Raw genomic sequence first — 18,967 nt, 5'->3', positions numbered from 1 at the left:
ACATCATTTCCTTTTTGGTAGTTGGTTTAGGTGCTTGTAAGATTGCTGTTTTTCTATCTTCATTTAATGTTCTACCTTCTTTGGATATCACATATCCCAGGTATTTAACTTGCTCTTTCCAAAGTTGCAATTTATGCTTATTCACTTTATGCCCTTGCTCGGCCAAAAATTTCAACAATGCTATTGTGTCTTCCCTACATTGCTGCTGGGTAGGGGCTGCAAGCAAGATGTCGTCTAAATAAAGTAATACTTGACTGCCCCCTGGTGGAGAAAATCCCGCCAGGTTGCTAGCCATCTCTTGTGCGAATATTGTTGGACTTTCACTATATCCCTGTGGTAGTCGGGTGTACGTGAACTAGTCGGGTTTGCCCTGAAATGTAAATGCAAACCAATGTTGGCTGTCAGGGTGTATAGGTATTGAGAAAATGCATTGCTAATGTCTACCACGGTGAAATATTTTGTTGCGGCTCCAAATCATTTAACAAGGTATGTGGGTCTTACTGCATCATTTACAGCCTGTAAATCTTGTACCATCCGCCATTCCCGTTTGCTTTTTAACAGGAAACAGAGGAGTATTACATGGTGAATCTAAAGATTCTACCAGTATCCCTTTCTTAAGCAATGCCATTATGATAGGTTTGATTCCTGTTCGCATCCTTGCTCAAAGGATATTGTCTTTTCTTGGTCTAAAGGCCGATTTTGGTGTAATAATTACTGGCCCTGCCGTTCGAATAAGCCCTACATCCGATTTCCTGTTGACCAAAGAACATTTGGTATCTTACTCAAAGCTTTTCTTCTTCTTTTATCAAGAACGCCAATCAGCTGTCTTCACTCTGTTGTAAGTGTACAGCTGGGCGTGCTTGTTAAAAATTTAGTTTCTGTTTCTGTACCCCTAGGTCCGATAACTCCAAGTCAGTTAGTTTTCCCATCTTGTTACTTTGTCACCCAAGTCTACCCACCTAACATTCCTGTTTTTGGTTAGGCTAACATGTAGTTTATTGGATCTGTACAATTCCAAGAACTCCTGAGGTAATGAACAACTCACCACACTATTGCCCTCAGTGTCCCAGTATAAAGTCCGTAGTATTAATCTATTTGGATTTCTGAACAATTTTGTTCATATTCTTTATCAGGCCCTGATATGCTGCAATAATATAGGGTACAATGTAACAAATGTTGTTGATCAACATCGAGGGGAAGCACCTTGCTGGTGGCTACATTCATCAGTTCCTTGGTCACTGCCCCTGGACCGGTTGTAACCAGGTCCTGGCTGTACCAATAATAGGCCTCACAAAAGCATCAGTTTGTCTCTGTGCCTTCATACCTTTTATGGTAGGGACTACTGCTATGCCAAAAAGTTGCATGAGATCTCTTCCTAATAAGTTCATGGGGCATTTGGCAGAAAGTACTATTTTGCTTCTCTGGGTTATACCCGAGACAGGGTCAGTTATTGCTATATCATGGGAAAGTGGTTCCCTGTACAGTTGTCCGTTTGCTGCTTTCACTAATATATAATCGGGTGACTCAGAATGTTCCGGTAACTTTGAAGGGTGTATCAAAGTTCGTGATGCTCCTGAATCACACAAAAATTTGATTTTTCTCCCTTCCACCAGAAGTGTAACTTCCGGTTTAGTGTCTGCTAAATAGAGCTCCAGGCTCAGTAGTGCCAAGTCCAAAACTTCACTTTCCCCAACTTCTACATCCGGTTGCATGTCATTTGTTTCTTCTAAGGTATTTACATTATTCCCCTGCTCATTAGTCTCTCCTAGCGACTGTCGAGCAGTATAACTGCCATCTAGTCAATCCTCATCATCCTTATTCTTTTTTTCCACAGGTGCCTTACTCCTACAATCCCTTGCCAAATGTCCCTTCTTTTTCCTGTCCTCATAAAACTCTGAGTTTCTGTCAGAACGCTTGTTACCCTGAGCATTTTTTGGCTGTTTGTACTACAAAAACTTCCGCACCCGTTTCAGCCTGTGAAGACCGTTTTTTTTTTTTTTACTGTTAAAATGTTTTTGGCATGCCTAGCATACTCTAACAAGGCTTGGAGCCTACTGCTCGGTGATCTATCATATGCATTGATAGGGCAATACAACCTTTAAAATGCATTCTTCAACTGTTGTTCATATGAGCTATCATTTTTTGATTTTCAGGAATAGTCATACCACTATGGTTATTGAAACATTCTAATAATCTACCATAGTATCTGTTTTATTATCTTGTTGCACGCATTGGTTAATACAAGTCCAATCTGCTCTAGGTTTCCATTTTTCAGTAATGCGGTCTGTAAGACCCTTCAATCTAGTATCTAGTTCTGCGTCACTATGTGGCATTCCAGGCGCCACAAATCATGTGCCAGTCCGACCTAAAATTTGTCTAATTACTTTTTCTACCTCTTCCCATTCAGGTGGTAACTCAATCTCATACCCTGTAAATCTTGTACAAATTTCTCAAAGTTAACTTTTGGATGGGAATTCCTCTGAAGCTTTCCGGATGTCTTCCGTGTCCACGGTCTATACACTAAGAGAGTTGAGGCCTGGCCCTCCTGTCCTGCCTGTGGGTTTGGTACTTCAATTAACGGACAGATTTCCTCACTCTCATCTAATGAATTTCGCTTAGTTGAACATCTATAAGTGTTTGATGTGTTCGGGATCTAGTTTTGATAGGTTCTCTTACAAATGGTTGTCTGAATACCCCTGTTGTCTCCGGATAACGCCCGCCTCATATTCTAAGTAAGGCATCGGAGGAGGTGGTTACTACTGTATTATTATTCTCTTTGTTTAAAATAATGCTTTTGCATTCTTATTTTCTGTTCCTTGTTCACTTCCTCAATCCACCTATGTGCTTGAGGAATGCCCAACTGTCGTTGTTTTTTGCCTGACCCTCGTCTGCGCCAGATTTTAACTGTTTCAAAAGTTTTACTAGTGATATTTTATCTAATTTACCATCAAATTCATACTTATTGACCCATTTTGAAAAATGTCTCACATTATCTGCTCTTTGCAATTGCATATACTCTGTTAGGTGGGTCACGTGACCCTTTAGTGCATTCATTTCCCATGTCTCTTCAAAAAAAGAACTGTTACTGAACCTTTCTCTTGTACCACGTGGTATCTTATTCCCGTATCCACAGTAGTGTCTAGAATGACTGTTTTACTTTGCTTTGTTTATTCCTGATCTATGACTTAAGATACAATACTTGACTACCTCTCACAAACCTTAACAATAGCACAGTGTAACCTGGTCCCTGATCTAAAACAAAGACAAAGAGGGAATTACTGTTATGCTTCTTTTAGGATCCAGTTTTCGCCACAGATCAGACAAGTGGACAGCCTCTTTCAATTCAGTCGGAGGTCTGTGCCACCTATATGCTCTGACCTGCAGCTAAATGTTAAATAAATTGTTAAAATCAGACTGTAAAAATCATTTGACACTTTAAAATGACAGTCAATAACAAACAGTAATGCAGGTTTCTCAGGTATCTACTATACATATACTCTAATGTACATTAAAACCATACACAAACTTGTACAGAATTTTGTCTAGCTTTATTCAGGAAATACCTGATATTTTATAGGTTTTACAATCAGCTTTTGCCCACCTCACTGACGTGGTCAGTGACAGGGTCTTTACATCATGACCATTCATAAGAAAAATGCTGATATTACAATTTTTAAAAGTTACTTTCCCATGAGAATATTACAGCCTTGCAAGCACCTGGTCAGTCACAATGTCCTTCCGAGGATGTAGCCAATTCAAGGCTCTTAGATTAGTTCTCTTTCTTGTCCACCAGCTGGACATTTCTCTGATAGTGCAGGCCATTCTTCTGGTGGAAGCAGGAAAAGATACACATGCACACAGATTCATTATTTTCTAACTTTGCAAAATAATCTTTCACTGTCAGACTTGAGACAGCCGTGCTGCTAAGGCCAAGTTTCTAATCACACTGCTGCTTATGCTTCAAGCAATAATATGCGAGTTTATTTCTACTATTACAGAATTAAATGCATTACATATTATTCTATTTCTCAATCTATGTATTTCATATATGTTCAAGTTCATTTATATATATTTAACCACACAACTTATATATGTCTGAATGTTTGGATACATATTTTCCTAACAGCTTATATGTGAATACATATCTTTCTAACAGCTTATATGTGAATACATATTTTTCTAGCAGCTTATATGTGAATACATATTTCTCTAGCAGCTTATATGTGAATACATATTTTTCTAACAGTAGTATAGTCTTTGTGTCGTTTACAGAATGCAAGGCACACTTGATCAAAGACAATTTTATCCGAGAATGAGCCATTCACAAGATATATATATATATATATATATATATATATATATATATATATATATATATATATATTTATATATTTATTTTACATTTCTTGACCGGGCTAGTCTAACTGGATACATGTCCATTTTCAGTAGAGGCCCGGGGAGAAAAGCTCCAAGCATAAGAATAATAATATAACAAAAGCAAATAAGTAAAATAGAGTAATAAAGCAACAGTACCATAGTAACATAGGTAAAATGAGAAAAGCAAATGGGACTAACAAACAGTGACTAGAAAACATTTAGGCAAAAGCTAGACCAGACATAAACAAGCAAATGCACTAGACAGCACCAGGGCAATTGCAGAAAGAACAAAGTTCCCAAATCCTATCAAATTACTAAGAATAAAACAAGAGGAGAGAAATAAGTTTTGGAGGCAAGAGGGAGGGCTAGGGTTGAAATAGGAGTGAAATACAGGTTTCAGTCTGGGTTAGCACAAGGACAGAGCCACTTAGTATTTAGATGTTCTTTTATTTGCTTTTTGAATTGAGAAGCAGATGCTAGGGTAGATACTTCAAGAGGGAGCTGATTCCATTTTTTTCCTATAGTGTTTGAGAAAAGAGAGTCACCAGCTTTGTTGTTTGATTTAGTTAAGGAGACAAGTAGTTTATTTGCAGAACATAATGAAGCCAGGTTTTTATATGGAGAGATCAGATTAGAGAGGATGGAGGTATTGTTAGGGTGGTATAGGATCTTTTGTGTCATAAGTAACTGTTGACAGAGTATATGGTTCTGTAATTCTAACCATCCTAGTTGTTTAAGGTTAAGGCAGTGGTGGGTTTTAAAGGGAAGCATGTGATGAATCTAGCAATACTATTATAGCAGGTAGATAGTTTGGAGATGTTGTTTTTTGAAAGGTTGGTATATATAGCAGAGGCATAGAAAAGGGTAGAAATGAGGTGAGTTTGTGCGATAGTTTGCCTGGCTGAGGGTGTAAGGAAGGGTTTGATTCTGTAGAGGGTACCAAGTTTTTTGTTAACAGTCTTTATGGTGGAGTTAATATGGTCATCAAAGTTAAGATGATTGTCGATTGTGACACCTAGTAGGCAGGTGGTAGTATCTGGTGCTATATTAGTAGCATTATTGGAGGTTATAGAGAAGAATGGAGTGGGTGACTTATGAGTTGGTGTAAAAAGTAGTAGTTTTGTTTTCTTTGGATTCAGGAGAAGATGATGTTGCATGAACCAGTTTTCTACTTTTTGGAATACAGTTTGGGTTAGTGATTGGAGTGAGGGTATATTATTGGTAGTACAGATTAAGGTAGAGTCATCTGCATATTTGATGCAAGTGGCGTGGGATATGTTCAAGTGGAGATCGTTAATAAATATGGAAAAAAGAAGTGGACCTAAGATCGAGCCTTGAGGGACTCCAATATTAACAGGAAGTAAGGAAGACAAATTGTTATCCCAGAGTACAGCTTGCTGTCTATTTTGAAGATAACATCTGAACCATTGTAATGCTTGTAGGTCGAGAGAAAGGTGCTTTAGTTTTTCAAGAAGTAGGGTATGATTAACCATATCAAAGGCTTTTGACAGGTCTAAAAATAGTGCAGAGGAAAAGGAGTTATTATTGCGGTTTTTGTTTATAGTGTCAGTGAAGGAGAGAAGAGCAGTAGTAGTACTATGAAATGGTCTAAAGCCATGTTGGCAGTTGGATAGTAGGTTGTTTTGTAGAAGGTGATTAAGTATTTGTTTGTGAATACATTTTTCCATTATTTTGGCTAATGGGGCGAGTAAGGCAATAGGTCGGTAGTTAGAGAGGTCAACTGAAGTTCCACCTTTGTGTAGAGGGATAATATGTGATATTTTCCATATGGTAGGGATTTTGCCTTCAGTGATGGTTCTGTTAATCAGGATAGATATGGGGTAGTCAATGGCTTGTGCAGCAATTTGTAGGTATTCAGATGGGAGATGGTCAGCGGATGGGGTACAAGGTTTTAGTTTAGTAAGAAGTTTGTAAATAAGAGATGTTGGAACAGGGTGTATATAAAAGGTTGGGGAAGAAGTATTAGAGGTATTCAATTGTGAAGCAGGTAAAGGTGGTAGAGAGTTTGCTAGAGATTGAATGGCTTCTATAAAGTATTTATTAAAGGCATCAGGGATTAGGTTGGAATTATTTTGGTTGAAACCTACAGGGGTGGGAGTAGTAGTGTTTCCTGGCTGAAGAAGTTTATTAATTCCTGACCAAAATTTTTTTGGTGTATGTTGTGAAGTTTGTTGGAGGTTTAGGTAGAAGTCTTTTTTATCCCTAAGGGTATCTCTCTTGGTAGCATTTCTTAATTGTTTGAAGAGAATATTTATATACATATACACACACACACATGCACACACACACACACACACACACACACACACACACACACACACACACATATATATATATATATATATATATATATATATATATATATATATATATGGGTTCATGTCACTACATCGACATGTCATTACATCGACAACTACTGCTGCGGCACGAAATAATCGACAATTCAAACCGTCGACAAGTGTAATCACCGACATTAACTTTACCGACAACCTGACAACACTTTTAAAAACTTCATTTATTTGGATTTGCATTATCACATCTCTCAGCTTGATAAAATTGGAACATTTTATGGAATATGTATACAAATCTATTTATATCTGTATCTTTCTGTCTATATATAGATAGGTTTACTATCAAGCTACAGAGATGGACTTGGTTGAATAGTCATAACAGTGACCCACGTCCATGAAAACTGACAGTGCTGAAACCTGGTGTTGCCAGAATGCAAAGTGAATGCTATCTTGGGCCGAGCACTAACATGGGTCAAGATGGGGGCGTGATTTGTACGTCTACATTACTGGTGTTTGACATTGCCAGGGTTCGAGTTTTGGGTTTTGCGCAAAGTGAATTAGACCGAGTTGGTCTCGATAATATGATAGTAAACCATAATGCTACATGTGTTGTGCTGAAATTCGTAGATGACTCAAAATATGCAGATAGTATACTACATATTACACGTTTGTGTTGTCAGGTTGTCGGTAAAGTTAATGTCGGTGATTACACTTGTCGACGGTTTGAATTGTCGATTATTTCGTGCTGCAGCAGTAGTTGTCGATGTAATGACATGTCGATGTAGTGACATGAACCCATATATATACATGTTCATAGGTTCATAGGTAGGTACTAGGCTATTGGCCCTAGGGCCTATATAAGCCTAGCCAAACAGTACCCTGGCTTTTGCCATCCAAGAAAATTATTTTCCTGTGTCCCCGTCAAGCAGAGCCACAGAAGTGATCCCCAGGGTGAATTTCCTATCTTCCATCCAATCATCAAGATTTTTCTTGGAGTGCTAATGAGGAGATTTGTTTGATATAGATATGTAGTTTGTTCCAGAGTATGGGAAGTCTCTGGGACAGGAATCTATCCCTCCAGCATGTTCTGTTTATTGTGGTGACAAGGTTTAGGTCCCTAGAGCATGTAGCTCAGACGGATTGGGATTTCTTTATGTGGAGCATGTCCAAAAGCTCTGGGTTTGACATGGCTTTGTATGCTAGGCAGAGATCTCCTCTGAGTAGGTGATATTCGACAGAGTAAAGCTGGAGTTTTTTGAGACGGTCTGTGTAGCGCATCTGTTTGAGGCCAGTAATCCTCTTTGTGAGGTATTTCTGTGGCCTTTCCAGTTGTTGTAGATGTCTTGTGAGGTACATACCAAAAGGGGTGTTGTACTCTATAATAGGTCTAATGAGTGATAAGTAGAAGGGAACAATGACCTCTTTTTTCCTTGATGAGAAACCTTTTGTGATGAGGTGTGCCACGTAGAAGGATTTCCTGACTACTGTGGCGATGTGATTATCCAAGGTGAGACTACTGTCCACCTGTGTCCCCAGGTCTCTTATCACACTTTCGCTGTTAAGTTGACTACCGCCTATGTGGTAGTTCGTGGGTACAGAACTTTTAACAAAAGGGATGACAATGCACTTTTTGACATTGAGCTTGATGCCATGGCTTTGTCACCAGGCATCTGTTTCAGTGAAGCCCTTTTGTAGGTTGTTCACATCATTAGGAGTTTTGATTATGGCTCCTAGTTTGCAGTCATCTTTAAAATTTGCTAGCCAAAGACCTTCTGTGTTGGCCTGTACTTCAGAGAAGTAGATACAAAACAGGAGAGGACCTAGGAATGAACCCCGTGGTACTCCACTTGTCACTGGTATGAAGGTGGATTTAGAGTCTGCTACTTTCACAGTGTAGGTTCTGTCAGTGAGCCAGTTGGCAACCCATCTTGTGACATAGGGATTTATACCTAGTTTAGTGAGTTTATCTATAATTCCAAAGTGGGGGATGGTGTTGAAAGCCTTGGCGAGATCTAGATAGGCTGTGTGAACCACATTATCCTCATCTACGGCTTTGGTGACCACTTCAACGATGTCTATCAGGTTTAGGAGACATGATCTGCCTTTTACAAACCCGAACTGCGTAGGGTCCAGAGTTTGGAGATTACCAATGTTATTGTTTATAAGTTCCATGATGATACGTTCCATAGCCTTGCAGATCAGGCTTGTCAGGCTAATGGGATGGTAGTTCCCAGGGTCCGTGGTGGCTCCCCCTTTGTGGAGTGGGATAACCATTGCTGTGTGCCATTCAGTGGGCACAAAGCCTGAGGTGAGGCTATGATTGAACATGGTACTTAGGTGGGGTGCCAGTTCTTTCAGTAGTTCATGTAGAACGCAGCCCGGGATATTGTCAGGTCCCATGGATGCTGTGTTCTTGGCTTTGGAGAGTGTTTTTTACCTGTGCAGCCGTGATTACAGGAACTTTGCATTCCTCTGGTATAGAGATGGGCCCTTTAGGGGAGGAGAGAGGGGTAAAGTTAGCACTGAAATATTTGCCAGGATGTTGGGAATATCAGTTGGTTCTGTATAGTTAGTGCCATTGTGCTGTAACTCAGATCAGATCTGAGTGTTGCCGTTGAGATTCCCGACATAGCTATAGAATGCTTTGTGGTTGTCTTTAGAATCAGTGGCAATTTTGCTTTTGTAACTAGCATTGGAGGATTTTATGAGGGATCTCAGCTTCTTAATGAGGCTGATGATGGAGTTCCTCCAATCATGGGATTTTACTCTTTTCAGCAACAGTTTCTTCTGTTGTAGAGTTTGTTTATAGCAAGGAACCACCAGATTGGCTTGCTTTTTTTTTGGAGGATAGCATCTTGGTTCTGTTAGGGATTGCATGATCCATGCACTCATGTAAGTGCTTATAAATTGCAATTGTATAGGATTCAGTAGTCGTACCTCTATTGTCCATTAGCATGGGTTTCGTGAACTTTTCCACTTCTATTTTAAGAAGCGTGAAGGTGGCTTTGGAGAAATTTTTTACTGTGGTTTCCCTAATGGGGGGTGGGGTTGGGATGTGGATGTCTAGGGTTATTTGCTTGTGGTCAGATCTGACCAACGAGGAATTGATCTCTGGTGTGGAATACTGGTTGCCCATGTTGGTAATGACCAGGTCAAGGATATTGCTGCCCCTAGTGGGGGTGTGGATAAGTTGATCCAAGCCTTTGGAATTTATGAATTCCAGAAAACATTGAGCACAAGAGTTGGTACATGAGTAGTTTTCCCAGTTAATGGTAGGGTATTTGAAATCACCCATTATTAGGGTGTTAGGTTGTATCCTAATATTTTCCAGTGTATCAAGAAATGAAGAGTGAGAATCCTGGGGCATGGTGGGGATCTGTAGCAAGCTACAATTTGGATTGCGGTCTTGCCCAAAGTTAGTTGCACTTGGATATCTCGGATGCGTTATGCTGAGCAACTAGCCTGGAGGTGTGGATATCCTTAATGAATATGGACACGCCTCCACCTTTAGTGCTTCGGTCCAGGTTAGGTGGCCGAAAGGTGTGGTATGAATTATAACCTGGTAAGGCAGGGGTACTCTCTGGAGCCTTGAACCAGGTCTCTGTCACTGCACAGATGTCGATGTTCTCCATTTTAAGGCATGCCTCGAGTGAGTGCATTTTGAGGTTTAGACTTCTAGCATTAAGTAGCATTACCCTCAGATTTTGCTTGCTTGTACCTGTTACGGTGGTGAATTTGTCATTTGAATCTTGCCTAAAAAAGGCACTATAGGGATGACAAGAGCCTTAGCCAGTATCTGGAATCCCAAGGGTGACAGGAGCAGGCCATCTCTGGCAAAGCATCATGGTTTGTCGATCATGTCATCCCAGGCAGACAGATACTGGATCCCCTTAGAATGACACCAGAAGCTTAGCCAACTGTTGAAGTCAATCATTTTGTCCTTGTATTGTGGTATCATTCTGGGTGATGGCAGGATGCCACTCAGGGATAGGGTCATGCCTGCCTGGGCTACAAGATCGGACGGCTGCTCCATGTCTCTTTTCATGTAATCCAGGGAGGTACGTCTCAGGTCATTCACATCAACATGGACAATGACAGAGTCATATTTGTACTTGTTGTGGAGTGACCTGAGTGCATGCATTATATGGCAGATTCTGGCACCTGACAGGCAGACAGGCAGATGACAGTAACTTTCTCCTTGTTTAGCCTGGTGAGTGGAACATCAGTGTGCCTGACTATAGAGTCTCCTATGACTAGAGTGTTGGGTACGTTGTTATGCTTTATGGGCTGTGGTTGAGTGGCACACTGAGTTTGTGGGCTATGTGTCATTTGGGTTGTGTTGGGGGGGGGTGGAGGTTGCTTGCGTTTCTGTTTTGGAGGTCCCTGTTGCTTGGGTAGATTTTTTTTGAGAGCCACCCTTAATGTAGGTGTGTGTTTTGTGTTTCTATATGTGTGTTTTGGTGGTGAAGGTTTTGAGGGAGTATGTGATGAGTGTGGTGTGGTGCAAGTGTTTACCTTCTCCTCTTGACTGTCTAGTCCAGTATTGGGTGAAGAGAGCTTTGCTTCCAGTTTGGCTATATAAGTGCATCTCTCACAGGTTGTAGTGTTGGGTGGTAGGAGTAGAGGGTTGTCTGTGTACATGAGGCAATTGCTGCATTGCTACAAGATGCCCAGATTCATCAGGAAGACAGGAGTAAACACCGGGAGCTGACCCTTAGACATTGGATAGGTGCTTATTTATTAACTACTAAAAACTGTTTTCCTCTAGACAAGTGAGGAAAGATGAGGGCTGTAGTAATTTGTAGCTTATTTAGTGCTTACAATGAGTTCTGAACAAGTGCTGAGCTCAAAGAAACAGATTTGAGTGCTGAAACTAGAAAACTGGCTAGTTCTAAGAAACAAAATTAAACTAGAAGGCTTCCCTCCTACACAGAAAGGCTTTGGAGCTCAGAAGCTTACAAACAGTCCTGGGTACAGCAAATCTGTATCTGGACTAGACGACTTACAGGAAAGACAGGAAACAAGCTTAGAAAATATTTTTTTTTTGTAAAGTGGAAAGGGGAAAGGAGGAGCAGAAGCTAACTGGGTTGGCCTTCTCAAATGTTCTCCCTGGATTAGGTAGAATGAGGTAATGACACTAGACTGGGAGGAGTGTCCCAGATCAAATTTACAGTAGGGGCGAGCAACTGCAATGCCACCGAGTATAAAAACAAGATACCAATAGTGAGGGAGGATGGGAAACAAAAATTAGAACAAACAAACCCAACTAGATGCTTAACAATTGTAGAAAATTCTAGTTAATACCTCACACACAGTGAGTAAAATAAAAGTGCTACAAATAACTCAGAAATAAGCAAAAAACAGGATACTTAATTTTATATATCACAGATTAGTTAGCTCAGAGCCCTTCCTATGACTTCCTCTGATTAGCTCAGTGTGAAATGGCAGAAACACTCAGAAGTTAACTTCTTAAGTAATACAGTTGAAACCTGAAACAACTTTAAAAAAAGCATGAAAGAACCAATGAGGTGCTTACTCCAAGGCGTAGTCCAGGCAACCCCAGTCAGCCAATGACCACAAACAATTCATTCTCACTGAAATGCTATATATATATATATATATATATATATATATATATATATATATATAAAGGTTTACTATTGAAATGTCAGACAGCATTCACATGAACTGAGAATGGTTGAAAGGCTAATTTGCAGTTCACGGAAGGTCGAACCAAGAATGGTCAGCTCCACAACAGCGAATGCTACAGCGAATGCTAATGTGCATTCAATGTTGTGAGATCAACTTTCTATCTGGAGATCGTGGTACAGTGGGGATGGGGAAATGTGCCCATTTAGTCATTGTAGAGCGATCTTGGAGTTTGTATATACAGTAAGCAGGGGGTGTGGTGTGTGTGCGTGTGTGTGTATGTGTGTGTGTGTGTGTGTGTGTGTGTGTGTGTGTGTGTGTGTGTGTGTGTGTGTGTGTGTGTGTGTGTGTGTGTGTGTGTGTGTGTGTGTGTGTGTGTGTGTGTGTGTGTGTGTGTGTGTGTGTGTGTGTGTGTGTGTGTGTGTGAGAAGGGAGGCCCAGCTCCCTACATAGACACCTGCAACAGTTGGAACACCCACAAAGGTTTCTCACCAGAAGAATTCAGGGCCTGAGTACCCTGGCCTACAGTGATAGCCTAAATTCTCTGTCTCTGTTTTCAGTCCCATACAGGCTGCTGAAAACCTTCCTCAGACCCAGCCCTGATGGATCTGTTACACATACGATAAACAAACAGCACTAGAGATACTAAATCCAGAGATTTGAACTTTCATTTCTGACATAAAAAGAATGTGGTGAAGAAACAGATATGTGTCCCCAAGGATCCCCGCACTATGCAATAGGGTCCCCATACATGTAAAGCAGAGTTCATCCCTACCCTTTTCAAACAAACCTTGACAGTTGGGTGAGCTATCATAAATTTACTCCCAGTTTGCCCCCCCCATGTCCCTTCTGGACAGATGCCAAGAATACAAACATATTATCCTAACTTAGTACTCCCATAAATCCTTTGTTACATGCCTAATAATATGCCTTCCATGTATGATACTTAGAGCCCAAATGTTTTTGGGGTGTGAAGCCATCCTTGTAAGGACCCTAGTGGTTGTTATCCTAGTAACAACATCTGAGCCAATGAACCAATTACTATATGAGAGTGTAAGACAGCTCCCTCTGAACCAATGAACCAGCTGCTATAAGAGAGTGTAAGACAACTCCCTGGGAAGAATGAGTTCCAGATGTTTACCTTTGTCCATAGATAAAATAGGTAGGTCATCTTTGGTGAAGACAAAAAAGTGAAGGTTGTTCCTCTCAGAGGGAATGACAACCAAATAGCTTGGCTTTGGATTTGAAAGGATCTGTTAACGGCCCACTGTCAGACACCCCAGTCTTCAGACTTAAGAGTCTTGATGAAGATGAGTTTTTCTGCCCCAGATGAAATACTTACCAGTGCAGAGTCATCAGAATACTGACACAGTGTAGCATTATAACAGGAAATCAGCACCCAGTTAACAAACAATGAAAACAATAAAGGACCTAGGGCTGATCTCCGGTGAGGGCCTGTTTTTAAAAGGTTCATGACTCTTGTGCAGAATCCCAATTTACAAAATAGTCAAGCATGGTAAGACAGCTGTGGAAGTCTATCTGACCTTGGGATCAACATCCGCATACCTGATTCTATGCTACCCAGTCTGGGTGCCACAGATCATATGAGACAGTTGGTAGAAGATATGTTGTGTTTAGTTTTGGACAACAATGTTTTTATAGGAGGAGGATCTTTGTATAGGCAGGCACGGGGGGTAGCCATGGGTACCCCCTGTGCTAACACTTATGCAAATCTTGTTTTATCCAAGTGGGAGTCCAGGGAGATCTTGAACAACCACAGATGGTGTGATTACATCTCAATGTATGTTAGATTTGTAGATGATATTTTTATTTTGTGGAATGGGGACAATGTTTCTTTTGATAATTTTCTTACGTATATTCATTCTACTACTACCTTTTTGAAATTCAGTGCCAAAACTTCTTTCACAAGGATAGAATTTTTAGACGTAAGTGTGGAACAAGTAAGGGATGGTTTTACCTCTAGTTTATATAAAAAAGATTGTTGGCAGAATACATTACTATTGTTTGATAGTATGCATCCACGATATGTTTTTTCAAACATCATTAAAGGTCAGGTGAGCAGAGTTTCTAGAATATGCTCTTTGGACACACAATTCAATGAAGAACTGCATAAACTTGACCAATGTTTTAAAGAAAGAGGATATGGAAAATGTCTGGTCAACAAGGTTATAGATAACAACAGAGGGTATAGGAATACTAGGTATAAACCATGGATGAGCAACACATATAGAAAGGAGTTTAATTCCAGTAATGAGAATAGATATATGGAAGGGAGACCGAAGTTGCTACTTACATATGGCAGTAACATGAATGATATATGTAAGATAGTGCAGAATAATTGGAACATATTGACGAGTGATATGGGTCTTAAAAATGTTGTAGGTGAGCGTCCCATGTTTAGATATAGAAGGAATAAGAACTTGAAAGATCTACTCTGTAAGGAAACACAGCACAATAATGAGTGTATGTTTACCATGAGTACAGGTACCCATGCATGTGGTATGTGCAAGGCTTGTGCACATATCAATACTCAGACAGAGTTTAGGCACCCCATCACACACAAATTGTTTCATTTACGAGGCAGGGCCACATGTAGAACACAAAATCTGGTCTACTTAGCGGAATGTGAAAGCTGTCCATGTTTTTATGTTGGTATGACCAACAATATGTTTAAGGTGAGGATTTTGCAGCACTTGGGTAATATCAGAAATTGTGATCTGAGTAATGCTTTATATAGACATATTAATGTAAATCCACACATACCTTTAAATTCAGGTGCATTGTAAACATTAAACTCAACAGCAGGGGGGGGGGTGATATCAAACACCAAACAGCCCTAGCAGAATCCAGATGGATAGTGGAATTCATGGCACACAGGTATCCGGGTCTTAATGATGTTTTACCTATCAAACCTACCTTACAGAATAGGCGGGTTTTTCTTTGAATGTGATTGGTTAAATGTATTTTAAATATGGTTGTTGTTCTGTGATTTTATGTATTGTCTGAGGAAGGGTTTATCCCGAAAGCGCTAACCTTGTTTTGCATCATTAAATTCTGAAGTGATTTTACTCCAGCAGTGTCCTGATACTTTCATTTTGGATTCAATTATTACTTTGAGTATATCTGGACTTTAGCACAGCGTACTTATTCTTTCATTACTGATTCTATGCTACAGAAGAAAACATCCGGCTGTATCAGATGTCTTTGTGAGGTGAAATACATATCCTAGGCAAAATTTCCTTTGACAAAAGAGAGATTGGATTTGATTCTCAATGAGAGGTCAAACATATCAATGTCTCATTTTATTGTAGGGTTACCACCTGTCCCACTTTGAGAGGGACAGTCCCTCTTTGGGCTGTTGTGTCCTGCAAAAAAATTGAAAAAATGGCAAATGTCCTGAGATTTTAGGACAAAAATATTTCCTATATTTTCTTTAATAGTTGCATAAATGTTATAAGAAACAGAATAAGCAACTAAATGCTACAAGAATATGCTTTTATTTAGACAAAAAAGTGAAGTTCTGTTCTTTGTACTGGTCATGGGTATGTTTTGCCCTCAAAATATAACGTTTCTACAAAAAAAGTCCCACTTTGGGCATTTGAATAGGTGGCAACCCTATTTTATTGTGTTTGCTCTTCCTAGATCCCCTCACCCTGTAGAACCTCCCAACTAATATAAACATGTGTTAATTTCATATCATTTCTGGAGGAGAGGGAACAACCCAAAGGAATGCGACTTTGATAAATTTGCCTCAGTTATGATGACTAAATTCAGTATGTTACAGCATAATTTGTTATTTGAATCAAATCAGCATCAACACCATAAACAGTCTGACATATCTGCCCGGTATCAGAGAGAAAGGAGAACCTGACTACTCAGAAACAGTGTTAGACGTTGACAGCATTCTGAAATACACCTTCTCAGTGACAGTCCATCACCCTTTTCACAGGTCATTTCCACTCCCACCAGGCTTAATAAATCTAATAACAAAGAAAGTACCATAGATTGGATGCTTATCAATGGCCATCCCCAGCTATACAAGTCCAGGACTCTGCCCGATGACCTAAGTGACCACTGCCTCACCTATATAATTAAGCTCAAAGCTGACAACCCCCAATTACCCACTTACAAAACAATGAGATCCAACCAAAACTTTAACCTTACCAATTTCCAAAATGAGCTCAAAGCATGCAACTGGTCTCTCTTAAAACTACTTCCACTGGTTGATGCAGTGGATTACTTCAGTAACAAATTCCTTGCCATCCTCAACTCGCATGCACCTACCTGCACCACCAGGACCAAAACAAAAACAGCACCTTGGCTCGCAAAAGACACAAAATCTAAAATCATACTTAGAAATAAAGCATGGGACACTTGACATGCTATAAGAGACCCACAACACCAACTTAGATATAGACAATTAAGGAACAATACCAAAAAAAATCTATTATCCTTGACAAGAAAAACTTCTATTACCATCTGCAACAGAAAAAACATAACAAACCCCAAAAGTTCTGGGCTGGCATAAATAAGTTACTTCACCCAGGACATACTTCTACTCCCTCCCATTTGGTCTCAACCCATGATTCGCCAGTAGACACTGCAAATACCTTCAATAGGTTCTTCACAGAAACTATCCAGTCCCTGGCCATCCAACTCACTCCCACCTCCTCTATCTTAGATAATGACACACCTAATACCCCTCTCTCCTTTAGCTTTTAACCTGTTCCTATCACTCTGTAATCCAAAGTCCTATCAAGAAATTAAAGCCTACCACTCTCGCTGCTGACCGCCTCCCTGCAGAGTTTTGCAAAAGGCTACTGATGTCAGTGATTAACCAATCTCAATTTTAATAAATAGAACCTTATCTGAAGCCTCCCTCCCCTCAATTTGGAAAGTATCTCATGTTATACCTTTACATAAAGGCAGCAGATCCATAGAACTATCGAACTTCAGACCCATAGCCATCCTATCTCCACTAGATAAAATAATGGAAAAATGTGTCCATAAACAATTCACGCACCACCTAAATTCAAAGTAAGCTCCTGACTGACTCTCAGAATGGCTTCAGGCCATTCCACCACACCAGCTCAGCTCTTTTCTCTTTCTCTAATGTCATTAACCATAACCGTAATAACAACCTACATTCCTCTGCTCTCTTTCTAGATCTATCCAAGGTGTTTGACATGGTTAACCATCAGTTACTCATCCATACCCGGAAAGCCTTCTCCTTAGACTTCCACTCTCTCCAGTGGTTTCAATCCTATCTATCTGGATGTCAACAGGCAGTCCTATGGTAAGATAAGCTATCACCTTTACTATCCATCACCTTAAGAGTCCCACAGGGTTCAATACTAGGACCTCTTCTGTTCTCCATGTTTATTAATGAATTGTACACCGTTATTTCCAAGGCAACATGTATTCAATATGCAGATGGCTCCATGTTGATCTGCTCAGCCACCACACAAGCAGATCTGCAGTCTTTAACTCAGAATACTTTCAATACTGTTGAAAACTGGCCCACTAATCGCCGTCTATTACTAAACCCTAAAAAACAAAGTTGTTCCTGTTCACTCCCACTCGTAGGTCCAATCCTCCAACCATTACCATCATATCTAACAATGGGACCACTATCTCCCCTGAAGCCCAAACCCAAATCCTGGGAGTCATAGTAGACAATAACCTTACATTTGATGCACATGTCAATCAAACCATCAAAACCATAAACAAAAAAACTTTGATCCCTTTACAAGCTTAAACCTTTCCTCACTCCTCTTGCTAGAACTGATATTGCCTGTTATAATCTCCTATCTACCCTCCTTTATGCCTCCCCTCTACTCACAAACCTGTGCATAACTGAAATTAACAAATTATCCCACTGTTATAACCACATAGCTAGATTTGCCACTGGTTCAACCTATAGGACTCACCACTGTCACAATCTAAATCTTCTAGGGTGGCTTGAACTACCTTCCCTACTACAGATTAACCAGATCATAGTAGCTCATAAAACACTCTACCACTCTGATAATACACCAGCACTCAAAAATATTGTCAGCCCATATAGTAATCACAGAAAACTCCATTCATCCAACAGACTATTGTTCCAATAGTCAAATCCAACAACATAGCTGGTGATGCCTTGTTTGCCAATTTGGCTAGCAAAACCTGAAATCAACTCCCTGCTAACCTTACTCTTGAAACTTCACTTATACTGTTCAAAGAAAATCTCAAAAATATTTTAAATCACGCTGGCTATGCCCTTGCTCTAATCCTGACTAGCACCATATCTGTGTCTCAAGAACTTTAACACAATTGTATTATGCATACTAAGAGTCCTAGTGTAGAATTTCTTAATTCTATCTTCTATCTTTTTGTCCTACACGTGTATAGTGCTCATTTCTGATTTAAAAAATTTGTATAAACAGTGTGTCACACGTATTCTATAAACTGTATGCCTGTTGTATTGTATATGTCACATGACCGTGTGGAGCTTTTCTCCCCGGGCCTCCTCTGAAAATGGACATGTGTCCAGTCTGACTATCACGGTCAACAAATGTAAAATAAATAAATACAATTGTGACATAGACACCAACCCTGCCTGCCCT

This window comes from Protopterus annectens, chromosome 10.part0 (genome assembly GCF_019279795.1).
Source record: "Protopterus annectens isolate FY-2018-M chromosome 10.part0, PAN1.0, whole genome shotgun sequence".
Lineage (NCBI taxonomy): Eukaryota > Metazoa > Chordata > Ceratodontiformes > Protopteridae > Protopterus > Protopterus annectens.
This window is presented reverse-complemented; position numbering follows the sequence as displayed.